Source organism: Clupea harengus, chromosome 24, assembly GCF_900700415.2.
Source record: "Clupea harengus chromosome 24, Ch_v2.0.2, whole genome shotgun sequence".
Lineage (NCBI taxonomy): Eukaryota > Metazoa > Chordata > Actinopteri > Clupeiformes > Clupeidae > Clupea > Clupea harengus.
The window spans coordinates 19,366,018-19,393,517 of NC_045175.1; the positions used below are offsets into that span (position 1 = coordinate 19,366,018).

Genomic DNA, 27,500 nt, shown 5'->3' on the forward strand with positions numbered 1-27,500 from the left:
CTCCTTAATGCGCGGTTGGCAATATCCTCTAACAACATCCTCCATATCTCATACTGAAAACTAAGCCACTATCAGACTTTTTATAGGCTATAGATTGAGCTAAATGTTTTACACGCGTTTTTTGTTCTAAGGAGTGTGCTGTGGACTGATGCAATTTCAATTATTCAAACTGTTTAATTCATTTTTTTGAGCGAAACATTAATTTGGCCTTTCACCAATAGCCCTAATGGTGACGATGGTGGTGACGATGATGATGATCGAACTGCGTGTTGGCGCTCGGAGAGTTCCGAATTCCTGCAGTACTCCAGTATTGCCACAAGGATATGTACTTACGCGAACTAGAACCTGACGTAGAGATACGTCCTGATGGAGATAATTTCCAAACACTGTTAATGACTTAATATAATAATCAAGGGCCTTGTTTTAATAAGTCTCTTATATGTTTTTCTCTTAACAGTGACATGGCTTTTCTGTGTTCCTGTGTGTATGTATAACTTTGATTAACTGGCGCCACTGATTGTTTTCTCGACCCTGAGAAAACACAAGAAGCTCGGACGAGAACCTTGTTTTGAATATGATTGTTAAGCACATATGGCGTCAACATTAGATAAATCTAAGTATATAAACTCTGTCAATGTGTTTATCGGGGCTTCACTTTCATCCTTGTTTTGTGAGTGAGCCCAATTGCAATTGTTGTTTGTCTAATAAATATACTTATATGCAGATCCGGAGTCCTGAGGTAACTAGGGTGAATTTTCACCTACGCTGTAAACCTGAACAAGTTCAGAGTACTTAAAACTTTTGATGTAACCGATTACATAATAAAATTTGAGTACATATATTATTATTTTTAAGTAAACTTAACTTAAAAATGATACATCGGCTATACTGATTTATTTTGTTATCGTTTTCATAATTTTTAAGTTCTCTGAACTTATATTCAAATATTTTTATACTTAAATCTTTTAACCTCTATGTACTAAATTATTTTCACTCAACAACACAAAATACAATTAAGTTTTGAGCCTTAAAAATCAAGTTCAGTGCACTTAATATTGGTGAAAGAGTTCAACTTAATTATTCTGAGTAAATAATACTTAATAAGCTTACTTTTTTAAGTTAACTCCGCTTGATTATTCTGAGTAGATAATACTTAAATAGCTAACTTTTTTTAATTGAGCACTATTTTCAATTATTGACCACATATACTGATTTTCTGGTTCTGTTTACAAACTGACTTTAAACTGAAAGTTACTCTAAGAAACATTCAAATCTATGTAAGATTTCTATTAAAAAGAGTGAGATGAGAAAAACTTAAGAGGTATCACATCATTTATATTTCTTGTAAAACAACTGACAAAATAAAAGATTACATTAAAGCTTTAAAGAACAGCGTTACAAAGTTAACAAGTCAACAACAAATCGTTTATTTCAACAAATAATTTTTTAAGGTGAGTAAGGACGGTTTCAGAGGTTTTTTTGTCTTCCAGACACATAAAAAGGTTCTGTATGAGAAGGTGTGCGTGAGTTTTTTGGGATATTCTAAATTGAAAGCATATGTCAGGCCAAACAACAACATAAATGCCTCAGAAATCCTCTGCACCCAATTCAAAGATGTTCTCGCAGCTGAAGGGGTCGGGGCCCGATGTAAGGAGAGCAACAGGAGCATCATCAAAATTTGGCTCCTACTCCTCCTGCAAAACACCATCAATACAATTGTGTGGCAACACACAGTTCCAACATCATCCTGAAGTTTGCAGACGACACTACCATCCTGGGTCTCATCTCTAACAACGATGAGACCGCCTATAGAGATGAGGTAAGGGGCTTGGCAGCATGGTGCCAAGACAACAACCTGTCTCTAAACATCTGCAAAACCAAGGAGATGATTGTGGATTTCAGGAAGCTACAGAGGGGGGGTCACAACACCATACACATCGAGGGAGCTGCAGTGGAGAGAGTCTCCAACTTCAAATTCCTCGGTGTGTACATCAAGGATGACCTCACCTGGTCCATGCAAGCGGACTCGGCGGTCAAAACTGCACAGAAGCGGCTTTACTTCTTGAGGAGACTCAAGAAGTTTGGCATGTCTTCTAAAACACTAAAAAACTTTTATAGATGCACCATTGAGAGCATCCTCTCAGGCTGCATCACTGCCTGGTATGGTAGCTGCTCCGCTGCCGATCGCAAGGCCCTGCAGAGGGTGGTGAAGACAGCGGAGCGTATCATCGGCGGCCATCTCCCTTCCGTGCAGGGCATCTACAACAGTAGATGCCTGAGAAAAGCACGGAACATTGTCAAGGACCACAGCCACCCAGGCTGTGGTCTATTCACACTGCTACCGTCTGGTAGACGCTACCGGAGCATCCGAGCACGGACTACCAGACTCACAAACAGTTTTTACCCCCAGGCTGTTAGGCTGCTGAATCAGCAAGACTGAACAGTCGCCATCACCTTGTACTTCACACCCATACAAATACACTTGCTACATATATATATAAACCCACATTTTTTTATCTTATTTAATTTAATATTCCCCACCCTGGAAACTGCCCTTCTGTTTTTTAAACTGTTGTTACTTGTTATATGTTATTTGCTATATGTTATATGTTATATGTTATTTCTGGTATGTTATTTTGGTATATGTTATTTGTGTTACCTGTTGTATGCCGTCTACTGCGTAGATGTTGGCTGCCAAGTCATAAGAATTTCGCTGCGCTGAAGAAATTTGGTGTATGCGACAATAAACACTTTGACTTTGACTTTGACTTGAATTACCAGGAGAGTTTCAATGGAAACACTTACAAAAAAAACTGGCAATTAATAATACATAGTATCAACTAATATTAAAGTTTCAGTAACAAACAAAATGTGATCACTGTTGTGCAGTTAATCCTAGACATACCTGAAGGTCATAAGCCTCGAGGATCACCCGTAGCACCTCTGCTGTCTTGCCAGTCTGTGATGCCTGTACACAAAAAATATCTCCTTTGGTTGACTCCTCTTCTTATATGTCTACATCAAATCAGTTTGTTGTTTATATGCAACACGAATGCTGTCAGGGCAAAAAGAATATTGTAGGTCTTAACTGAAGTTCTCGACCATTATTGTTAGCTTGCTGCTAACACTTTTATCCGTCAGATCCATTAAAACACATAGAAGCTAGCTAGCTGCTAAAAAGTTACATATAACCTTAGCATGCTGATATGAATTATATGGTGTTTCTGTAGAACATGAGTTGTTTTCAACATAAACAATTGATTGTTGTTTACTTTGCACATGAACATATTTGGGGGGAAATAACCCACTAACTAGCTCTTTAGCTCTTTAGCTTCCTAGCCGCCAGCGCCAACCGTCGTGCAACTGAACTTGCTACTTGACAGCCAAAACGTGATTACTCAATAATAATTACAAAGAGGGAAATTCGCCACTTCTTATCGCAATTTCACTTGCTCCCGCAATCTTGTCGCAACAAACACCTAAAAAACACAGTTTACTTACCAGATAAGGACGCTTAGCAGCGACAGGATTACTAAAATATCTCCTTTGGTGGGGTGACCAGACGTCCTCTTTTACCCGGACATGCGTCCGGCAGTGATTGCAAAATCGTCCGGGATTTTGCCTCGTCGGATATTTGTGTTTCTCTGGGTCCTTCACAAACTAGTTTTTGTGCCCTTACAAGTTTAGGAAAGGGTATCGCTATCTCCCTTACGTTCCACCTTCTAGCACAAGCTCTGACTGTAGCGAGGACTGTCATTGGTCGACCGGCCTCTCAGTGTTGCCAGATGCACGATAATTATCCTCCAAAGAGGATCATTTTGAGCATTTAATACCATACTTCACCATTTCCAATCTGGCAACACTGAGCACCGTGCCGCTTCCACTAGTTGCATTGTTTACAACAGCACATGACATCTGCATGTGGAGAAGGTGTCAAAATTCCGTCGCGGGGGGGGGCGGGGTCATCTGTATGCTACACACAATCACGCCCCTCCCCGCGACGAAGTGTCCTCTTTTTCACAAACTCAAATATGGTCACCCTACAAAGTTGGTCGACTCCTCTTCTACAGGAGGAACATGCTTATAGAAGTCTAACTGATACTATTGATAACTGATACTACAATTATTAAGTCTGCTGTCTCTGTCTCTCATCACAAGATCTCTGATTCTGTTCTGAACTAGTCCTGCAACGACGTTGATGACGTCAGACGTCACGTTTGAATAAACCTAAAAAAATAGGAGTTATCAGGCAATGTTTACTCAAACAAATACATTCCAATACAATTAAAACGTCTTCACTTGCTCAGAAAACTAATACATTTAAAGTTGGGTCAACTAAATACCAGGTTTTAAGTAATGAATACATCATTTTAATAAGTTAGTAGAACTGTTTGGGTTTACAGTGTAACATAATTGGGGCCTCGTGTCCGGGATTCCAACAACCTCATCGACTCTCCACGCTGGGCTAATCATCAGGACCTGAACCGTCTAAAGAATGAGGGCAGGCCTGCCAGCGAGGAGAGCCGAGAGTGAAGGAATTGAATTAGACTATAGGGGTTGGACTCCGAGCTGTTTGTGAGTATATTGTTTGTTTGTTGTAAATGAACGCCAGTATATGGTTCTTGTTTGTTTTGGTTTGTATACACTTGTCTTCAAGTGGGGTTGAGACTAACTTTTTGCATGTTTGCATGACTTTTTCTTGTATGCCTCGTGTGTTGAACGAATTGCTAAAGTTAGAGAGACTCCTGTTTTGTAGTTTTCATGTTCTTGGAGCGCTAAAAGTGCTGAATGCTATATCCCTCCTCACCTTCCTGTATGATGGAAGGGTAGCGTTCATTTTGGAAACGCTAAAGGTTATAAGTAAACTGAAGCCTGTTGCCAAAAAGGTTAGCGCCCACAAAATTGATTATAAGCACTCCTCACCTTCCTGTATGATGGAAGGGTAGCGTTCATGTTGGAAACGCTAAAGGTTATACAAAAGCGCTGTACACCTCCAGAAGGAAGGTGACATCTGAAGTTGAAAACTCTCTAGGCCTATTTCTCCGGATATTTCTCTATATTTTCCTGTTCGCCTTGGGAACAAACTTTTCAAATTCTGTTTTCCTGTAGGATCTCCTGATAAGTGAGAGTAATACTACAAAATGGGAAACAAGCAATATATTTTCCTGTTCGCCTTGTATGAAGGGAACAAACTTTTCAATTTCTGTTTTCCTGTGGGGCCCCCTGTTAGGCCTCTGGGTGCATTGTTAAAAAGGGCTTTACAAGAGGGCTATAGTCCGTTACGAATTCATATATTCCTGAGGGAGACGAGTCTCCTTAAAAGATAAAAAAAAAGAGAGAGTCAGAGATACTCCTGTGTGTTATTTTTCTGTGGGGTTGAGACAAACTTTTTACAATGAGTAAAACACAGATAATGTAGTCATAATGTATGTAATTAAAGATTTCGCATTACTGAGATGCCTTGACCCGGAACCAGTAGGGGACTGATCACCCCAGGGAAATTCCCTGGCCTCAACCTCCTCACCAAACGAGTGAGACGGGGGCCCTCTGGTCGGGCTCGGGTTGACTCAGCATTGCGATCTCAAGAACAAAATGGGAAGGTAAAATGGAAAGTAAAAATGCGAAGGTCAATGGGAAGAAGAAGAAGAAGAAGAAGAAGAAGAAGAAGAAGAAGAAGAAGAAAGTGAGGAGAAGGTAAAATAGAAAGTGATAATGAGAAGGTAAAATGGAAAGTATGAATAAGAAGGTCAGTGGGAAGTTAAGAAGAAGAAGAAAAAGAAAGTGAGGAAAGTGAGGAAAGTGAAGTGTTAAAATAGAAAGTAAGAAGAAAGAGACATCTAAAAGCAAGTCTAAAAGAGTCTGAAAATAGAAACATAACTAACCCTAGTGTGAAGAATAAGATAAAGGTAATTTAAAAGGTTTCAAGATCAGTTAGAGGTATTAAGAGAAATACATAAAATAACTTAAAAAATGGGAAAAAGTGCGTCAAAATCAGAAGACGTACATGATAATGGCAATAAGAGGTGTTTTAAAATGTCAAGAAGAAGCAAATTGTAACACTGATTTGAAAATGTTTTTACATTATTGGTTGCGCCAAACAGAGCAAAGCTTACGTTAATGGTGGCAAGAAAGCCAATGATTTTTTGTTTTGTTTTGTTTTGTGTGACTCTGATTACTCTAATCAGATGCCCAGAACAGTAAGGTTGCAAAAAGAAAGAGACATCTAAAAGCAGACTCTGAAAACAGGAGAGATATTTAAAAAATACAGATTATGTTTCAAAAACATGCCCTACAAACTTATTAGGAAGAGATGTGATGTGGGCTGGGCATTAGAATTGTTCCAACAATACATGGGTTTTAGAATAAATTAAACAATGGTGTCCCAAAATATTATTATGTATAGAATATACACTGTTTAGCCCCAAAAACAAAAAAGATTTAAAGACAAATTTAAGCCTGTCACACTAACTACATTAACCTAGACTGATGCATTGGACTAACACAGGCTGGGTGGGGGTTGAGTGCTGGCTCAAAAGAATATGCTGTTCCTCCAGATAAGAAGACCTGTAAACAACATACCCTGGTGTTGTTACGATTGTTAGCAGAAACAAGGCCACAAAATTAGCAGCTGTGACCCACTCAAATAAAGCTATCTTTAAAAAGCACCACAGCCACAGACAAATAAATAAAGTATGTCTTAGCACATCCAGGACATGACAAAGCCATTCGTACAAACTGTAGACTGTAAAAAAAAGGTTATATAACATCTGTGTTAATGGATAAGTGGGGACTTAAAGTTGATACCAGTGGCATACTATTCAACACGGCTAGATCCAGTAGCCCAAGCAATATCTGAATGTTTACAAGCAGTAGTGGCTGCAGGCCTCTGCTCCTATTGTACTAAACAGACACTTACACTGAAAGTTCCACATGCTTACTTTTATTTTTTATTTTTTTTATTTTTTGCTCACTCAGCCTCATATCAATATTGAGCGCTGCGTGACATTTAACCCAGTTACACTTTTACTTACAGCAGAGAACAGATAGAACTATGGCAGCCAGAGCTGACCTACAAGATATGCCTTTTCCAAAAGCTTATTTAACTATTGTTTGTTGATGGTTCAAGCAAATAAACCCTGAACACATAGCCACTACTTCCACACTATTCCGCACAAGCAGCGGAACTGATTTCCCTGATTGCGCACACACACACACATACAAATGCAAAAGACCCGGTTTCATTGGAAACAAAGCAGACAAGGCCACTTACCAGGCCGCACTACAACAACCATCTGACACGTATACAATTGAAGCATTAGATTTTACAATACTAAAAGATATGCTGTAATATTGAGCCATGGTAAAAACATAGTAAGCATATATTTGTACTTCTTATTCATATTTTATGAGAAAGATGTTTAATCATTCATTATTGATTTTATTGAGTTAAATCCCAACGAAAGAAAGAAATATTGTCTAGCCATAGACAATCACTGTTCATACAACCCCCAGTCAGCCGGACTGGTAGAAAAGAATGAACCAAACTATTAAAAGCAATTTGAGAATCTTAGAGTGAAATTAGTGAAATTAGGCATTCAATTCAATTCAATTCAATTTTATTTATATAGCGCCATAACAATACAATTGTCTCTAGGCGCTTTACAGAGCCCAGAGCCTGAACCCCCTTAGTGCAAGCACATTGGCAACACGGGCAAGACAAAACTCCCTGTTAGTCAGGAAGGAACCTTAAGCAGAACCACGACACATAAGGGGGGACCCATTTGCTTGAGGTCGGCCGGGTAGAGATAGGAAGGGGGGATGGGGGAGGGTTGTGTGGCAGAAGGGGATGGGAAACAACAGGTGTTGTACATATCCTGCATTTGGTAGGTGTACATAATATATATACAGACATCCGGTGGTAAATACATGATACAAACAAGACCAGTTTAGTGGGTATACACTGTGCTCAAAGGTTTGCTGTTACAGGGGTAAGGGGAGTAGGAGCAGAGAAACATGTTGATGGTGGCGATGTTATATATTGTATATAAATGCTAGCATAGGGTATGAGGTAGAGTAAGTGTACGGCAGTGCGATGGCTGCAATTGGCAGAGGGTTTCTACGGGTAGACCGGGTGGAAAGACTACAGCAGTGTCCCATAGCGAAGATAGTCTGGATTAGGAGAGAAAGAAAAAGAACAGTGAGTGGGTAGAGTTTGGCTGTCCATATGCGTAGTTGAGGAGTAGTGGGGGTGAGGAGCAATGTTTCCACTTCCATCAGCAATTGGAACATGCTACAAGGGAGAGAGAACATTTTTGTTAGTAGACATTTATTCCAGAAACAGATAAGGAGATACCTTTGGGTAGTAGATTTACAGTAGGCAATATGGCCATTTTATCAGTATTATTATAAGCATTAGCAATGTGATATGAGAGGAGAGGGAGGGAGAGAGAGAGCGAGAGAGAGAGGGAGAGGGGCTGCCTGGCCAGGTGTAAGGAAATATTATTTAATATATTATTTAGATTTTAGTCCAGTTTAGTTGATTAGGGGGGTATTACATGTGTTTAGATTTGTTTGGTTTATGTAATTTTGTCTTACACTACCTATCTACCAAGTGGTCCATGGAAAGCATCACAGGATTGAGAGAACTAAGAGGTGCGCCACCGGGTCTGGCAGGACAGCCTCCCTGCCGTGTCTGGCATTGTCTCTCTCACCCGCTCAGCCCCCAGGCCCAACTAAGCAGGACAGGGGCAGAGCGGGTGTGTATCTATTTTTTTTTTTTGTCAAGTCCACCAATGGGTTTCTGATGTTCTTAATTGTCCCTTGCATGTTGTTATCACTGTTTGAAATGATGTATGTAATCTACACTGCCTCAGCACTCAAACTATTTGCTGAAACAGACAAAGAGATTGAATATACATTTGCAGAATTTATGTCAAAGATGATGTCGAAACTAAATGCTCTCAGACTTCTCTCCCCTACACAGGAACACTGTGAGGCTGAATTCAAGGTTGGACCAGGAGATTGTGTCCTAATCAACAACCTCAAAAGAAAACACTGCCACTTGCCCAAGTGGGACAGACCATACCAAGTGCTACTGTCAACACCTACCGCAGTCAAAATAGCTGAGAGAGCCACGTGGATACTTCTGGCTCAATGCAAATGGGTAAGCCTGCACATGGCTGAGGCAGAGGAATAAAGATCATCTTTCTTTGCTGTTTCCAGGGTGTGCCCACTGTGACAGAAGACCAGCCTACAAGGGGGTTTAGATGTTTAGATTCTATTTGTCTCAACCGCTGGCAGAAGATACAGTACTGTCCTGGGGGATTAGAACCTAGTGGAAATTGTGGAGTAAGAGGTCTCTTCCTCTGCAAGGTCATGGGAGGTTACGGAAAGTGGGCCAAAGGATGTGGGGGACTCTTAGCAACGACTGTAGGATTTTACATTGTTGGTCTATTAACATACTTATGGATGAGACACCGGCCCTAGACGAATATCCACAATGGGACCTGGCTAAAGATCATCCGTGGTGGAACGCACATACCACAAGGTGACTGTCTAATCTGTGCAGGACCCAGGGTGCGACCAAACCACTCCTGGCGACCCCTGTACCTTATGACATAGATCACTGCGACAAAGAATTTAGAGAAACTGAAGCCTGGAAGAAACATGTCAACTTACTCTTAGCTAACAAGTGCACGTGTGAGATGTGCCATCTAGGACACCTCGTGTCGTAGAAAAGAATGTTCATATCTTCCTGCCAAATGTAACTACATACAACAGCCAATGTGTTCTGCAGAATGTTTGCTGATCATGGGAAATAGGGCGTTTAATGATACAGCTATACAGCATGACTGTTCACATTTTAACTGGCCCTACATAACAGACAATGCTGCACCACCTCCACACATTATTAGAATAGATGCTCTGTTTGAATGCTATTTAAAACCTGGGGGAAATAACGATGCACACCTAGGACACTGGACACAATGTAAAACCATTACACATGTGATTGATAATGGGAGAGAAATACAGTTAAATACTTCCACTGAAGGTAGAACAGCGGGGATGTGTTTGAATGGCAGACTTCTGGAAGTACAGGATATAGCCATAGCTGATATGTGGTGGTTATGTGGGGAAGGAAAATTAAGAGCTACACTGCCTGTGGGTTGGTCTGGGACTTGCGCTAGAACAATGTTAGTACAACCTTTTCAGATTACCCCCAGGTCCAAGACTCACCAGTACCTGAGGAACGTTCCAATGCATTCCGTACGAGGGAGGAGAGAAGCAGGGGATGACAGCGGGATCTGGTCCGATGGCCTGGGCATTCCCTGAGGCATTCCAGACCACTACAAAGCCTTGAACCCAGCAGCGAATGGCCTGGCATCTACCCTCTGCCCCTGGTGCGTCATCGGAGCACACACAGATTGGATTAACTTCCTTTACTACACTGAAATGAAGTTCCAAAACCTGACCAGGGACGGACTACAAACGATCAGAGAAGAACTACATGCCAATTCCAGGTTAACGCGGCAAAACACAGCTGTGCTTGAAAATCTCACTGCCATGAATGGAGGCATTTGTGTCATGCTTGGTACTGACCAATGTTGCACATATGTCCCTGACAACACCCGAGATGGGAAAGACTTAGATCTGATCCTACAAAAGATGCAAAAAGTTGTCCAACAGAATGCCTGATGGGGAACAGGGCCTTCAAGGACACAGCAAAGAAACCTTGTTTGAATGTTATCTGAAGCCTAGGCGAGCTAATGACACACACACAGTCGACACCCACTATGTTGGCCTACAAATGCAAAGTATACAAATGTGTGATGAGAAATATGATGACATTTTAAATTATTGACTTATGATGAGATGAAATAATGCTCAGTAATGATCTCTGTTCCGAAAATCCATGTGATGAAGCTCAGAGTGATGATTTTGAAGTTATCCATTGAAATTGATAATTGACAAATTAAGAAAGATGATTTGTGATTTTAATTAGATAAATCTAAGTATAAAAACTCTGTGCAATGTGTTTATCGGGGCTTCACTTTCATCCTTGTTTTGTGAGTGAGCCCAATTGCAATTGTTGTTTGTTTAATAAATATACTTATATGCAGATCCGGAGTCCTGAGGTAACTAGGGTGAATTTTCACCTAACACGTCCTTTTCCACGTCAAAGATGGTTCCTTTTCGCAGTTCACTGCGACATAACAGTATGGTACATGACGTCAGTCATGAGCCCAAATCGAAGCATTTATCTATTCACGCCTGAAAGGCCGCGAGATCTGTCCAGTGTTGTGCACGTTCACATCTCTCATGAACTAGTTCAAAGTTCAGTTCATACAAGTAAACATGAATCGTTCACGTTCATAGTTCACCATTTAAATTCTGAACTAGTTCATAGTTCAGTTCATTTTCATTTTTTTTAAATTAGTATGTAGTACCATTTAAATAATGAATTATACAGGGAAAAACCCTGTACCACTCGTATTTGTACATTAGCAGCTTATGCTAAGCGAGTTCACGAACAGTGCATCATGCTGGATCAATTAAGTGACAGTGCTCGTAACAATGATGAAAAAGCTAAACTATAACAAACACATACTGACAAGGTAGGCTACAAAGTCAAACTCACGTATACATGGACGCACACAACTTCAACAAAGTGCAACGTTCAATTATGTGAAAATATGCCCGAAGTTAACTGCTACTCCATCTAAATATGCCATGAAGCGAAATCAAAACATTGCGACGTGAGAAGTGGAGTCACATGACCAACGCAATTACCAAATGTGGTCATTTACCAAAACATGGTCTGTCTGGGCAATTTAACAAATAATTACTATGGCCTTTTTAACAGGTACTGAGAAACGACATGGTACAAGCATTCGATTTAGACAGCGTCTTTCCTCAGCAGAAGGAAAACATTCCGTAATGTTTTAGCTAGACCTCAGTGGCGCTGGACCTCAGGTAATATGAACGTGTTCACCGTTCAAATTCATTATTTGTCATGAAGTTGCGTTCAGTTCATCGTTCTCATAAAAATGAACGTGTTCAATGAACGCGTTCTTTTGAACGCGTTCATGCACAACACTGGATCTGTCAATGCGCGCTCCTGAGCCTGCCCCCTCAGGAGTCCATATCTTAGATTACGCATCAGATCTCTTCCTCTTTTGAAACTTCGCAAGACGGAGTGCACATCTCCGAGCATATCTCAACGCTTTTTGTGTGCTTTTTGCTCTCTACGGGTTGGTGAGTTATCTGGGTTCCTTAACCCTCACTAGCTCAGGGCGCTACAAAATTCGTTGGCTCAACTTATTTTTGAAAGTAGTGGCTGCTATCCTGGCTGCCTGGCTGGCTAAGTTTCTGACTAGCCTGCTAGCTTGCTAACAACGTGTTCGTTGCAGATAGTGTGCTTGTGTTTTAACACTCTTCTCTACTTTCAGATTGAATAAAGATGGTCATACACTACCCCGACTGCGGGCACACCCGTCCCAAGGGTGACCGCCACCGCCGGTGCGTGACCTGCCTCGGCAGGGACCACGTGGAGGTCGCGCTTTCGGGCAAAGACCCTGTCTGTTCCATCTGTGCCAGCCTCCCGCCAGCTAAGGCTACCAGGCGCCTTGCGTTCTGGAAGCGCAAGGACGCCGAGGGGACTGCACCGGTTCCATCCGGGGCTAACGCCCCCGTAGGACCGAGTGCATCTCCAGCCGTAGGCTCTGTGAGTGTGAGCAGTCGCTTTGCAGCTGTAGCTCTGCTCCCGGGCCTCTCCCCGTCACCGCCGCCTGCCAGCCCTGGGGCTGCGGGCAGCGAGGCGGAGGAGCTTCAACCGAGCGGTGCCCTGCCCGAACTCGAGCTGGACATCAGCCTGGATGATGATAGTCTGCTAGACTACTCCGATGAGCACAGCTCAATCGCGGAAGTAATGCAGACAAGCCAAGACGTTAGGATCCTGGTTGCACTGAGAGCAGCCAGCTGCGTCGGGCTCCCCCTCCCAGCGTGCGGTCCTCGCTGCTGGACGGGGAGTTTTATGCTGGCCCCGCCGCGCCAGTTCCCAGCTGCATCCCCTTCTTCGAGGAGGTGCACGAGGAACTGCAGGCGACATGGGGGACCCCCTACTCGGGCCGGGCCCCGGTGGCGGGGTTCACGCCCTACATGCAGCTCCACAGCAGTGTTAATTTTGGCAGCTATTTTAGATTTAGTCTTAGTCTTAGTCTTTAGACAAAAATGCATATTAGTTTTTGTCACTTTTAGTCATTTTTATCCTCCTTAGTTTTAGTCTAGTTTTCGTCAACGAAAACTCAGAACATTTTAGTCTAGTTTTAGTCGACGAAGTCTCATTACATTTTATTCTAGTTTTAGTCACATTTAAAAGTCCATCTTATAGCCCCATTTAACTCCTTTCTCTCCCTTCTCAGGCCCGGGGACCGCTTGTGTGTTGTGTCTACAACTGCATAATAGTCAAGCTTGCAGTACTTAAACTGTGGATGCAATTAGTCTCTAAGATACAGATCTCCTAGTATATGCCTACAGCTGAATTCCAATTAATTCAATGTAAATAATAGTTTTAAGGCAATACTTAATTAACAGTATTATCATTAAAATATAAGAGAATATCAAGTCTAGATTTTGAAGATTCAAATTATGTGATAACACAATACAACTACTATGCTTACCTGGCCTTAGTTAAATCAACCACATATCCTCCATATGAATTGCTGTGCAATCTGATAACCAACATATTTAGCTAGACGGATAGTTTGAGAGTTGAAAGTAGTGCCAATGATAATAACAATTGCATAAATAGACAAGGATATGTAAACCAATCACATATTCATTTATTTTTTCTTGATTAATGTCATGCGTGGCCTGTCATATAGTCCATTCTGCAATGCGTTTACTAGCTAGTTATCGATAGCTAGTATAACTTAGCTATGCTACCTCATAGTTAGCTAACGTTAACTAGCTAAAAGTTTTGGAACTCATTTGCCAAGCCAAACGGGAGGTTTCAATCGAAAATGACTAGCTAGTTATCCAAGATGGCACAACCTATACACTCGACTGCCCCTTTGAAGTTTACTTAACGTTGGCTAATATATTCTAATAACTAGTTAACATTAGCTAATTATCATTGACAGTTACTAGCTAATTTACCTTGGCATAAATGGCAGGGTTGTCTTGTGCGCTTTCAGGTGCCTCTTGTTGTGTTCTTCCCACCTATTTTGAAGCCACAGGGTTTTTCTCTGGTTATTGCGGTGCATTGTGTTTTATTTTCTGTCAAGTTATAATTAAAGACTGTCCAGATATCTATTCTTATTTTTCTTCCAGTACCGAGTGCTTGAACTTCAGCCATTACAACGTTTGTTAGGGCGTCACTTGCATGTCCGGGGCAGCTCAGGGATTGGAGGAGGGTTAGATACAGGACCGGGCAACATTCAACCAATGATGTGCATACAAGTTTAGAAAATAAAAATAAAATTGTGACTTAGTCAACCACCAACATTTTTGCCTTGTCTCGTCTCGTCAACGAAAGTTAAAATAGATTTAGTCATAGTTTTTATTTATAAAGATCCGTTTTCGTCACGTCTTAGTCTCATCTTAGTCACGGGAAAAAGGTCGTTAACGAATATTTTTCGTCATAGTTTTCGTCAACGAAATTAACACTGCTCCACAGGGCTAGGGAGAGGGGCTACCTCTCCTTCCCTCAGGTGGAGGATGCAGTAGCGGGCTACCTGTCGCCCGCCTCCCCCACGATGCGCCTCGGCCAGAAGCCTCTCCTGCCTACGCGGGTGGCCAGGCACCAGGCTCAGCTGGCAGAGAAGTCCTACTTGGCTGCAGGGCAGGCTGCCTGCACAACCAATACGGCTGCGCTGCTACAGCGCTACCAGGCAAAGTTCCTGACTGAGCTTGCCTTGTCGCTGGGGGAAGATCACCCGTCTGTGGCAGAACTCTGTCGCGCAACGGATCTGTTGCTCAGACTGACTCGGTGCACATCACAGGCACTGGGGAGGATGATGGGTGCCGCGGTGGCTACCCAGATATCTCTGTGGCTATCACTGGCTAAGCTGTCGGACAGAGAAAAAGCACCACTCCTCGACGCCCCGGTCTCTGTCCAGGGCGTCTTCGGTGAAGCAGTGGTCACAATGGCTTCCCAGTTCGAAGAAACAGCAGAAGAGCAGAGAGGTATTCCAGGCTTGAATGCCTCGCTCTAGTGGCATGGGTGAGACGGCCTCCTCAGGACACACCACACCCGCACCGGGCCAGGAGAGAAGCGGGTTCCGCTCGCCAGCTCCTCCAGCGAAGGTGCCCACCGGGCGAGGCTGGCAGAGACACCCCTTCCGCTCTCCAGCTCAGCCTGCAGCAACCAGCTGCGCGCCCTGCCCAGGGCGCAGCCCAGGCTCCGCGGCAGCACTGCGCTTGCCGCAGGCGAGGCAGAGGTAGGCCTCAGGCTTCCTGATGGTGAGAGTCAGCCACTCGTCACACAGGGGGGAGCGGTGGAGCCCACACCGCCTCCACAGAAATCAGCCCGTCGCTCACATGTGGAAATCATGTCCAGCACGGTAAGCAGGTTCTCACAAGCACCACAATCATATGTCCTAACTCCTGTCCCAGATGGCGCAGTGCCCAGGCATGCTTGTGCAACTCCCCCCGCGATGCACACAGTGCAATCGCACCCCCAATTTTTTTCAAAAACATGAGGGGGCAGCCCCAGATCTCGTCCCCTCCCTAGGCGGAGTGGGTGTAGATCTAGGCTTAGACTCATTGACCATGAGCGGGTTAGTCCCCGACAAATTCAACTCAAGCACAACCTCCCTGGTTGTGCAGAGTTGGCGCGCATGCGCAGTGTCACCATGGGTGCTAAAGACGATCACAAGGGGTTACGTGCTGCAATTCGCACGTCCCCCTCCGCCATTTCAGCGGAGTGATACAATCTGTGTGCAGCGAGAACAGTCTCACTTCCTACGGGAAGAGATAGTCTCCTGCTCAGAAAAGAAGCGATAAGCATAGTTCCTCCCGAGGAGGAAGCTTCAGGCTTCTACAGCCGATACTTCTTGGTCCCAAAAAAGGACGGGAATTATCGGCGAATATTAGATCTACGCGTGTTAAACAAAGCACTCATGCCACTATGGTTCAGAATGTTGACCCCACGCAGGCTTGTGCAGTTTATAAGGCCAAACGATTGGTTTATCACGATAGACTTAAAAGACGCTTATTTACACGTTCCGATCCACCACAGACATCGGAGATATCTGAGGTTTGCGTTCGGAGGAATAGCATATCAATTCAACGCACTCCCATTCGGCCTATCTCTAGCGCCGAGGGTATTCACAAAGTGCGTAGAGGCAGCCATCGCCCCGTTACGTCTACGCGGCTTACGCGTATACAATTATTTGGACGACTGGTTAGTTGCTTCTCATTCAGAGGCTGCAGTGGTGCAGGACGGCCATCTAGTGGTGGCGCACCTGTATCGACTGGGCTTTGTGATAAACAGGGAAAAAAGCGTTCTGTGCCCAAGGCAAATTACGCATTTTCTAGGCATGATTCTAGACTCCACCTCCATGGAGGTCAGGCTGTCTCAAGAACGAATAAATGCCATCAAAACATGCGTGCACCAGTTCCGACTGGGACAGTCAGTCTCGTCGCTGTGCTGCCAACGCCTGTTAGGAATGATGGCGTCAGCCGCCATAGCGCTCCCGCTGGGGATGTTGCGTATGCGGCCATTCCAAATATGGTACCTGTCTATGAGGCTCAACGCAGTCACATACAGGCACCGCAGAGTAGTGGTGTCCTCCAGATGCACGAAAGCCCTGGCGATCTGGAGAACCCCCTGGCACTATGGGCATAGTGTCGCGTCGCGTAGTGGTGACCACAGACGCCTCCACCAAAGGCTGGGCGGCAGTCTGCAAAGGAAGAGGCGTGAACGGTCTCTGGTCTGTGACAGAGGCCGCGTCTCATATAAATGTGTTGGAGCTACGAACAGTAGTCCTAGCTCTACAACACTTTCTGCCCAGACTGAGTGGTCAGCATGTACTAGTGAGGACAACACTGCGGCCTTGGCGTATTTAAATCGCCAAGGCGGAGTGCGCTCCCAGTCACTACACCATTGGGCGACTCGCCTGCTCCTGTGGGGCAGCGAGGCACGTCCTTTCCCTCAGGGCAGTTCATATACCAGGTCACCTCAACTACGGTGCGGACCTGTTATCGAGGGGCGATCCTCGAGCAGCAGACTGGTGTCTTCACCCACAAGTGATAGACCAGATCTGGGTGCGTTTTTTCAGGGCGCAGGTGGACCTGTTCGCAAACAGGCAGAACACCTGCTGCCCACTCTGGTTCTCGCTAGGGGGCGACAATCCCCCACTAGGCATAGACGCGCTGGGTCACCAGTGGCCAGCTCTATATGCTATACTATATACTATATGCTTTTCCCCCGATCCCGCTCCTCCAGCAAGTACTGTGCAGGATAGCGGACGAGGGCAGGGAATTGATATTGATAGCCCCCCACTGGCCCAATCAGCCGTGGGCGGCAGATCTAGTCAATATGTCAGTGCAGCAGCCTTGGGAGCTGCCTCTGCGGAGAGACCTCCTAACGCAGGCGCACAGGACAGTGTGGCACCCCCATCCGGAGTGGTGGCGTCTCAGAGCCTGGCACCTGAGAGGTGCAGGCTCATAGCGTCAGGCTTGTCGGTGGGTGCGGTGGTAGCTACAAAACAGAGTGCCCGAGCTGTATCGACACGGGCTCTGTATACGCTGAAGTGGCGCAGTTTTGAGCGTCGGTGTGCTGCGCGTCAGCACGACCCCATTAACTGCACGCTGGGCGTTATTCTAGAATTCCTACAGCAGTTGTTTGATGAGGGGAGGGAGGCTTCCACTCCCAAAGTGTACATGGCTGCCATTTCAGCCTGCCACGCAGGCATTAATGGCAGTTCTCCTGGCAGTCACCCGCTAGCGTCACGCTTTATGGCGGGGGTGAGACGGCTCAGGGTGCCAGAGAGACACCTCATACCCTCTTGGGATCTGCTAGTGACGTTGGCGGCGCGTAAACACGCAGCGGCTGGGGGCTCTCCAGACTAGGATTTTGTTTTTGTTTTTAGTAATTGTTTAGTTGTAGTTTTAGTTTAGTGTTAGTTAAGTTTTAAGTGTAATAGCGGCTCGGGGTTCTCCCGATTATAAGATGTCATTGTTTGTAACTGTTTAGTTGTAGTTTAGTTTAGTTTTAGTGAAATCGCTTAGTTGGTTGCCATGGCTACATGTATACAACTTGTACACAACTTGACTGTCTACAGTCGCCTAAATCTCCTAAACATTGGAGTACGGAGTGAACAATCCGTAAACAGCGACTTTACCCCCACACACAGCATACCAGAGGATATAGCCCGGACAGCAGGCTCTCCGTGGATTGTCATTCCCACGGGCAGGAGGAGGAGGCGCCGAAATGAGAGGAGACAAAAGCGAGGCTGCCGGGCTGCCGTTTACGCGCAGCTGAGAAGATGACCGCATAAACTGCCACTTCCTAGCATCTTCCTCTCAAATGCCAGATCCATCACAAATAAAATGGATGAGCTGAAGCTACAGATGGCAGCAAACGGACTCGTACAGGACTGTTGCATTCTGCTCTATAACGGAGACCTGGCTCCACTCATCCATTCCAGATACGGCTATCGAGCTAGCAGGACGCACAGCTCATCGCCAGGACAGGAACAGTAACTCCGGTAAGAGCAGAGGGACTATGCATTTATGTCAACAACAGCTGGTGTACCAACGCCACGACCATCGATAGCCACTGCTCTCCAGACCTCGAGTATTTAACTGTTAAATGCAGACCCACGTACCTCCCACGGGAGTTTACTGTTGTCATGGTGACTGCTGTGTATATACCACCGGATGCTAATGCCTATCCAGAGGCAGTACACGTGATAGCAGGCGACTTCAACCATGCTGATTTGAAGGTAGTGCTCCCTAAGTTCTACCAACACATAAAATGTGCTACCAGGGGAGAAAATACTCTGGATAAAGCCTACTCAAATATCAAGCATGGTTACAGGGCTACACAGCTACCCCACCTTGGCTTGTCTGATCACATGTCCCTACTACTCTCACCGGCATACACCCCCCTTAAGAAAAAAGCCCCTACAACAAAGACTATTAAGACATGGCCTGATGATGCCTCTCAGCAGCTGCAGGACTGTTTTGAAACCACCAACTGGGATATTTTCAAGCACCATGACCTGGAAGTGTACACCTCAACTGTTTTGTGCTACATCAAACACTGTGTTGACACTGTCACAGTAGACAGGCGCATCCGGGTGTATCCTAACCAGAAGCCATGAATGACAAAAGTAGTCAAAGTGCTGTTGAAGGAGAGGGGCGGCGCCTTCAGGTCTGGGGATGAGGCACAGTACAGGACTGCCAGAGCCAACCTGAGGAGGGGCATCAGGGAGGCCAAGACAGCATACAAGAGGAGGATTGAGGACCACTTCAGCAGGCAACAACATACGGCAGGTGTGGCAAGGGTCCAAAACATCACCAAACTACAGGTTCCAGCAACCTAACTGCAGCCGACGGTGATGACTCGCTGGCTGAGGGGCTAAACTGCTTCTTCACACGCTTTGAGGTTGATACACCGGATGTGACCACATCACTTCCACTAGACCTCTGTAGCCACACCCTCACAGTGCAGGCACAGGAGGTAAGGTGTGTTCTGCGGGCAGTGAACCCAAGAAAAGCTGCTGGACCAGACAGTGTGGACTGGAGGCTGCTGAGGACTGTGAGACCAACTGGCTGGTGTGTTCACCAACATATTCAATCAGTCCCTATCCCAGTGCTTGATTCCACCCTGCCTGAAGTCCTCCACAATCATTCCTCTACCAAAAAAGACCACTGCCAGCACCCCTAACGACTACCCACCAGTGGCACTGACACCTATCATCATGAAGTGTTTTGAGAAACTGGTCCTGAGTCACATCACAACAAGCCTGCCACACACTTTTGACTCCCACCAGTTTGCATACAGAGGAACACACGTGGAACAGAGAGGGAATTACGCCAGGCTGCTCTTCATAGACTTCAGCTCTGCTTTCAACACGATCATACCAAGCAGACTGGTCACCAAACTGATGGACTTAGGGCTCTCACAGCAAATCTGCTACTGGATCAGAAATTTCCTGACAGACCGCTCCCAGAGGGTTAGAGTAGGATCCCATCTCTCCTCAGCTCTCAGCATCGGCTCCCCACAGGGCTGCGTGTTGAGCCCCCTACTCTACACTATCTATACCCATGACTGCACCCCCACCCACCCGAGCAATGCCATCATTAAGTTTGCAGATGATACAACCATGGTGGGGCTCATCTCAGGAGGAGATGAGACTGCATACAGGGAGGAGGTGCAAAGGCTGTCGACATGGTGCGTCTTGAACAATCTTGTCCTCAACACCTCCAAGACAAAAGAGCTGATAGTCGACTATAGGAGGAAGAAATCAGACATGCAGCCTATTGCCATCAATGGGGAGAGAGTGGAGAGGGTATCAGACTTCAGCTTCCTGGGCACTCACATCGAGGAGGACCTTTCCTGGACCAGAAACACCACTGCACTGCTGAAAAAGGCACAACAGAGGCTGTATTTCCTGAGGTTACTCAGGAAAAACAAATTAAAAAAGAAACTGTTAGTGTCCTTTTCCCGCTGCTCTGTGGAGTCAGTGTTAAGCTATGGCATCTCGCTGTGGTTTGCCAGCTGCACAGCAGCAGAAAGAAAGGTACTCCAGAGGGTCATTAACACAGCGCAAAAAGTAATTGGCTGCTCTCTTCCACCTCTTGAGGACATTTATAAAACACGCTGCCTCAGAAAAGCCCACAGCATCCTCAGAGACTCAACACACCCTGGTTACCACCTATTTGAACTGTTGCCCTCAGGGAGATGCTTTAGGACCATCATAGCAAAAACAGACAGGCTGAGAAACAGCTTCTATCCCAGAGCCATCATAGCACTTAACAATGCACAAAACTGACCTGTATTTGTCTCTCTGTTGTGTTATATGTCTTGTGTTTTTATAGTGTAAATATGTATATGTATGTTCAATCTATATTTTTATTGTTTTTGTGTCTGAGAGCTGCTACCTTAATTTCGTTGTACTTGTGCAATGACAAATAAATATATATTCTATTCTATTCTATTCTAGTGGTGTTACGTGCTCACACAGGGCCTCCGTTCGAGCCCCTGGAGACAGTGGACATGAAGTTTGTCTCTTTAAAGACCGCGCTGCTGCTGGCGTTAACGTCAGCAAAACGCGTTGGTGACATGCAAGCCCTGTCAGTCAGTCCATCGTGCCTTCAGTTCTCGATCGCTGGTGACAGAGTGGTTATGCGACCTAATGCTGCTTACACACCTAAAGTGCTGGTAACCCCGTTCCGCAATCAGGTGATTGAATTAGCAGTTTTCTCGCCCTCCTCCTTTTGCGTCAGCAGAGGAGGAATGTTTAAAAAAGCTCTGTCTAGTGTGCGCTCTCCGCTGTTACGCAGAGCGCACTAGAGCTTTCAGACAGTCAGATCAGCTATTTGGCAGACCTCTATCAAAACCGAGCCTCTCCCGTTGGATAGTAGAGGCTATCGTGTTGTCTTATAAGAGCTTGTCTTTAGATCCCCCGGAGAAGTTGCATGTGCACTCTACGCGGGGGGTCTCGTCTTCCTGGGCCTTGCTGAAGGGCGTCTCAGTGGAAGATATTTGCAAAGCTGCAAGCTGGAGTTCTCGCCACACTTTCATTAGATTCTATATGTTAGATGTGGCTGAACCTAGTTTTTGTTCATAACGTTCTGCGGGCAAGCGATCTCTGAATCCCCTGGCCTGAGAAAGATGTATATGATAAGTGTGTTCATTGGTGTTGTTATGTTGCACATGAAACATTCCAGGGTGGTTTCCTACAGGCGCAGGATCACGGATCCATGCCGCCTATGATAAAGGTTGCCCTGTTAATATGTTCACCACCAGCGGCCGTATGAACCTCTATGAGGGCAAAGGCTTCAATAAAGCTAGCTAGTGTGTGTGATTGGCTGCCACTGTATTATCACGCGGGAATGTATAGGGTCCCATACTGTTATGTCGCAGTGAACTGCGAAAAGGAACGTCTCGGTTACTTACGTAACCTTGGTTCCTTAAGCAGGAACCAGACATAACAAAGTTGGCGTGTACAGTGTTACCTTGGATTGATTGTCTTGCTCAGTTTCTTTCTAAGGAAGAGATCTGATGCGTAATCTAAGATATGGACTCCTAAGGGGGCGGGCTCAGGAGCGCGAATAGATAAATGCTTCGATATGGGCTCATGACTGACGTCATGTACCATACTGTCATGTCTGGTTCTTGCTTAAGGAACCGAGGTTACGTAGGTAACCGAGATGTTTTTATAAATCTGTACTTTGACGTGGATTTGATCGCACAAACACTCTAAGACAGGGGTTTTCAACCGGGGGTCTGTGGGCCCCCTGGTGGTCCGCGACGGCATTGCAGGGGGTCCGCGACATGAGCCTATGTTGATCAGTTCACCATTGCATTTTTTTATTTTTAGAAATTCGCTTTGATATTTCAACACATTTCCAGATTACACTAACAAGTGCTACAGGCGGAATATGTGCGCGGGGGAGGGGTGTGGCGACGGCGGTTAGTGATCTACCCTGATAACTGCACATATTTAAATGTTATAGGAAGAATATCTGTGCAGGGGGAGGGGCGTGGCGGTGCCGGTAACAAACACGCACGCGCGTGCAGGTACATCAGTGGGCCGCAAATTACTTTCTAGTCAGAATGATGGTCCCTGGGACAAAACCAGTTGAAAACCCCTGCTCTAAGATCAAATCTGTGCGGAAATTCGTTTTAGAAATGAGGGCCAAGAAGTGACATCAACTGTGATCTCGTTTAGCAACATGATCTTGATTGGTTCCTAAACTATGACAGCCCATAATGTTTGATATCTCATTTAGCAACACAGCAACACACACACACTCATGATTCACAACAGATCATTATATCCACCTTATTCTCTCTGAATACATACTTTGGCCTTACGACGCCTTACTTTGGAACACAGATCCCCTTTATATGTTTTTATAAATTTTACACTATGCTCTGTCGTAGCATCTTTGAAGGACTGTGGAAAGCTCAATGTTTAAGCTAGAGACTTGATATTATACACAGACCTTCCTATGTATGGTATTAAAAAACTATCCCTATGTGATGAATGGTCTGGAATATATTAAAGCTTAAAAATGGATGAAAACACATTTTGTGCAATTTTTTGCATGCCATAGCAAAAAAATGACAGCATTTACCAACATGAAACCATTTTTTTTTTGAAAGACGAGATATTTGTTCTTAACATATCAAAAATGTGTGATGGTGTTCTGCCTCGTTTTCTCAAAATATTTTTTTTGAAAATATGGGATTTTTGTGCACGCCCAGCATTCAATGGCCTATGGAAGCACATTCAAATGGTAGCAAAAGGTACGTTTATGATACAGAGCTTAAACTGCACAAAATGCTTTATTTGATTAATGTTAAATTGTAAATTGTCACACATTTGGCTTGTAAATCATTCCATGTAAAGTGTGACAATGGCTCCCACTCAACTGTCTCAGATTTGGCTGAAAAAATTCAAAGTTGTTCATACACGTCTTAATAGGTATTGTCCTAAATATTAGCTCTCTACTCCCAATAGTTTTGTCACAAAATGATGTTTTAGGGGTGATTGGGTGCCTGTACTTTTTTAGCAGCGTTTTCTGTACAGCCATTTTCAAATCGCTATAACTAGAAAAGTATTTTAGCTACCTCCTTCAAACTTTCTAGGCTTAAAATCTGATACCATAACTTGAATACAATGGATTTCCAAGGGTGTGACTTGGGTGATCATAGTATTTGGGGTGCTTGAATTTGCTCAGAATTTTTACTCTACGCTCTGTTGCAGCATCTTTGAAGAGCTAATATTTTGGACTATACTTATTAAGAAGTGTATGAACAACCTTGATTTTTTTCAGCCAAATCTGAGACGGTCGAGTGGGAGCCATTGTCCCGTTTGGCGTGGAATGACCCCTAAGTCTCCCCTTAAATCACTGTCTACGGTCAGAGACAGACAGCAGGAAAGGTTAACAAACAAAATGAAATAGCCTACACATTACACACGCTATGCCTTAATAAAACTCACGTTATGCTACTGGGCTTGGTCGGATAGTGGTCATGGAGATCAGAGCAGTCAACTGGCAACAGCAGTGAAGAGCAGCGAGAAGCACCAAAGAGAAGGGGCATAACAAGTAGGACCTGTGCACACACACACACACACACACACACACACACAGACACACACGCACACGCACGCACACACAAACACGCACACACACACACAAACACCTGCACGCACACACACACACACACATGCATGCACGAGTATGCATGCGCACGCGCGCACACATGCACACACACACACACACGCACACACACACACACACACACACACACACACACACACACACACACAATACACAGACATACTGTACAACACACACATGAAACATGTCAATAAACATATCCAGGTCCACCATGAATGTAACCTCCTCTATTTCTTCAGAATTTTTTTTATTATTTTATTACGTAACTCTGTGTCTGTCTATGTCTCTCTTTTTTAACTACAAACTTTTGTCTACAAAAATTTGAAATAACATAATCAAACCATCAAATAATCAATTCAATCAGTGGTTGATGATGGTGACATAATGCAAGACAACCAATCACTGTGACCAGCTGGACACACTAGTACATACTATATAAGTACTATATTATTCTATACTATACTATACTGTATAGCCTACGGTTATTTGTCCCTTTGATGAGACAGCAGGGACTCACCATGAACGTGTCGCGAGGTGCAAACGTTTGTTTTTTGGGGAGCAGAATAAAAAAAGTGATAAGGAAACAGGCCACATGCTTTCAGACAGGCAAGTTTGCATTGCAGTCAGCTGTCTGGATCAGAGCATTGCAACAGTTTGATGCATTGTTCTACCCAGAGGAAGAAGCATGGAGGATTTCAATGAAATCAAACACAAATGCATTTGATGTCATGTCACAATAGCTGTAAATGACGACAGCCTTGTGTAAAAGAGGTAACACACTTAAAACACACCTACAGTACTGACAGTGGCAACGGTAAATTGTTTTATAAAAAAGATAATTAAAACATTAAAAATATCACATTTATTGAATATAATTTTTCTTGTATTCTCCTTTTCCATTTCCTCACTCACAGTAGGTGACAGGCTCACCGCCGATGTCTCTTACCCCATTTTTGTAGAGTTTGTTGATCTGTCCCTCTGATATCTGGTGAAAATGCAGTCTGTTCTGTGTCTCTGCTGCGTCTTTTATGCCCGTCATTGAGGTCAAATAACACATGACAAACCCTCTCGTGGGATTTAAACACCTGTGCAAATCAAGAAATGAACACAACACAATGGACTGACCTTGTTTGTGCTGAAGCTTTCCACAGCAGATTGGCAGACTGACAGAAGTGAGAATGGGGAACTTTACATCTAGACATTTCTCTACAAGACATCTGTAGGGATATACCTGCAACAGGGAAGCAAGCTGCATTTTCTGTGAAAGTGAGAGGTGGTGCCCATGTGTGTGATGCGAGTGGCCAAAGAGGCCAAAGAGGTCTGCTGCTGAGGCTTTTTGACCCTTTCAGGCCTCTGTTCGTGACCCCCTATGAACTCTCCATCAGGTCTCTGTGAAAACTAGGACACTTTCTTATCTCTTGGAACACGTACAAGTCTGCGCTTAGTGTGGGGCAAGAATAGAGGAATGAAACGGGTCAAAAAGTGGCAAGCATGCTAATCTTTTCAATATGTAGATTTTTTTTTTTTTAAAGTAAGGCACTTATAGGTCGCTAGTGTAAACCTAGATATCTTCGGGAATAGGTTCCTGGTGTAGTAGTATGTAAAAGAGTCACGGACAAACAAGTTTGAACTGAGAAAAATGTTAACTCAATCTCCATCAACAACGATAACCTCTATTTCCCTCTCTTTCTTGTCACTATCCCCCACTTTCCCGCAAAGCATTCTGGGCACTGTAGTTCTGCCATTCTGGGTATTACAGTTCTTACACTAGTATCTTTAACGTCCTCAAATTCATTTCGACTGTACATTAAATGTTCAGGCTGATGAAGTCACTGGCCTCTTATGCAGTTTTGTGGCCATGAATCCAAATGAAAATCCAACAGGTTTTATTAAAGTACAATATTTTTCATATTTATCAGTTTGCAAACAAGTCAGTATTAATCAGCGCCAATGGTGTTGTAATATCCACTATTCTATTCCAACACACCATTTTGTCAAAATGAGTGAATCGACTTTAAATCAACTATTCAAGGCTGCATATAAGTGACAGATCATCTAACGAGCTAAGATATGGGTGATTAATGGATGAACTAGTATCCATAGTAAAAGCATTCCATTATAAACATGTCATGGCAAATATCATACACATCATGACAGCTGATGTCTTAATAATTCACAATGTCATGTTACCATTATCGGCAAATGTCATGGCAGCTCTCCAAATTCTATACACCAAATAAAACATCGTACAGTCATGACAGTTACCGATTATGGTGACATCATACTCTTACATCACTGGACATTGATTGTTATACCCATTGTTATTTGTGACAACATATGACATCTGCCATGACAGGGTTATGACATAGTTATGTATTATCAAGCGTTACCACCTGCTGTTCCCGTACTCCTGGATTATGAGCTGTGCTGTTCTCATACTGTCACCGGACTGTGTGGCTTGTGGCATATCTGGTGCCATGCCTGATTTCGAGTAATTTTGTTTCCCAACTGTCTTAATTAATTCCACTGTCTTGCATTACATTGTCCTCAATTACTTAGCCAGAAACTTCCCACAAACATTAGGATGCATGTGATCAGGCTTTTTTTGGAGAACCGGGACAACTAAGTAAATATGAGCTGACCAGAGAAGATGTCTGTCTGACTTATTAAACCCATCTGCCTTCATGAGGGCGTATGGTTTATTTACTGATGGAATAGCTTTTGGACACTAGAGGGCGATATAATACCAACGGGTCACCACATGCTCACTGATTTACTGACCCCCACGTCTGCTTTGTGCTTCACTGTAGACCTTTTTGCTATAGTCCACGTGGAACATGAAACGTTATCACTATTTGATATGAGAGAGAAATTAGGTGCTGGCTGCTCAGTTACATTTCATCCCTGGCCAATCTCCTGAAGTTTTATTTATTTATCATGAATTGTTTTTTTTTATTATTGTTAGAAGTGACATTTTATTTATTCATTGCTGAAAGTCTATGAGGGGAAAAGAAATGAACTGCATTGTTAAAAATCCTCACCTAAAACAAAAGGCTCAACTTTCAAGTTCCCCAAAAGTGACACAATGACAACCAAGCACATTTTAGTGCGTGCACTTTAGGAATGAAACCAAA

At 44.1% G+C, this 27,500-nt stretch overlaps 1 protein-coding gene across 1 annotated transcript in view; it reads left to right on the top strand.

The window, feature by feature from the left end:
• The window catches only part of LOC116219131 (microfibril-associated glycoprotein 4-like), an 88,578-nt gene that overhangs the window by 34,537 nt on the left and 26,541 nt on the right, over positions 1-27,500 (top strand). The window lies entirely within an intron of this gene.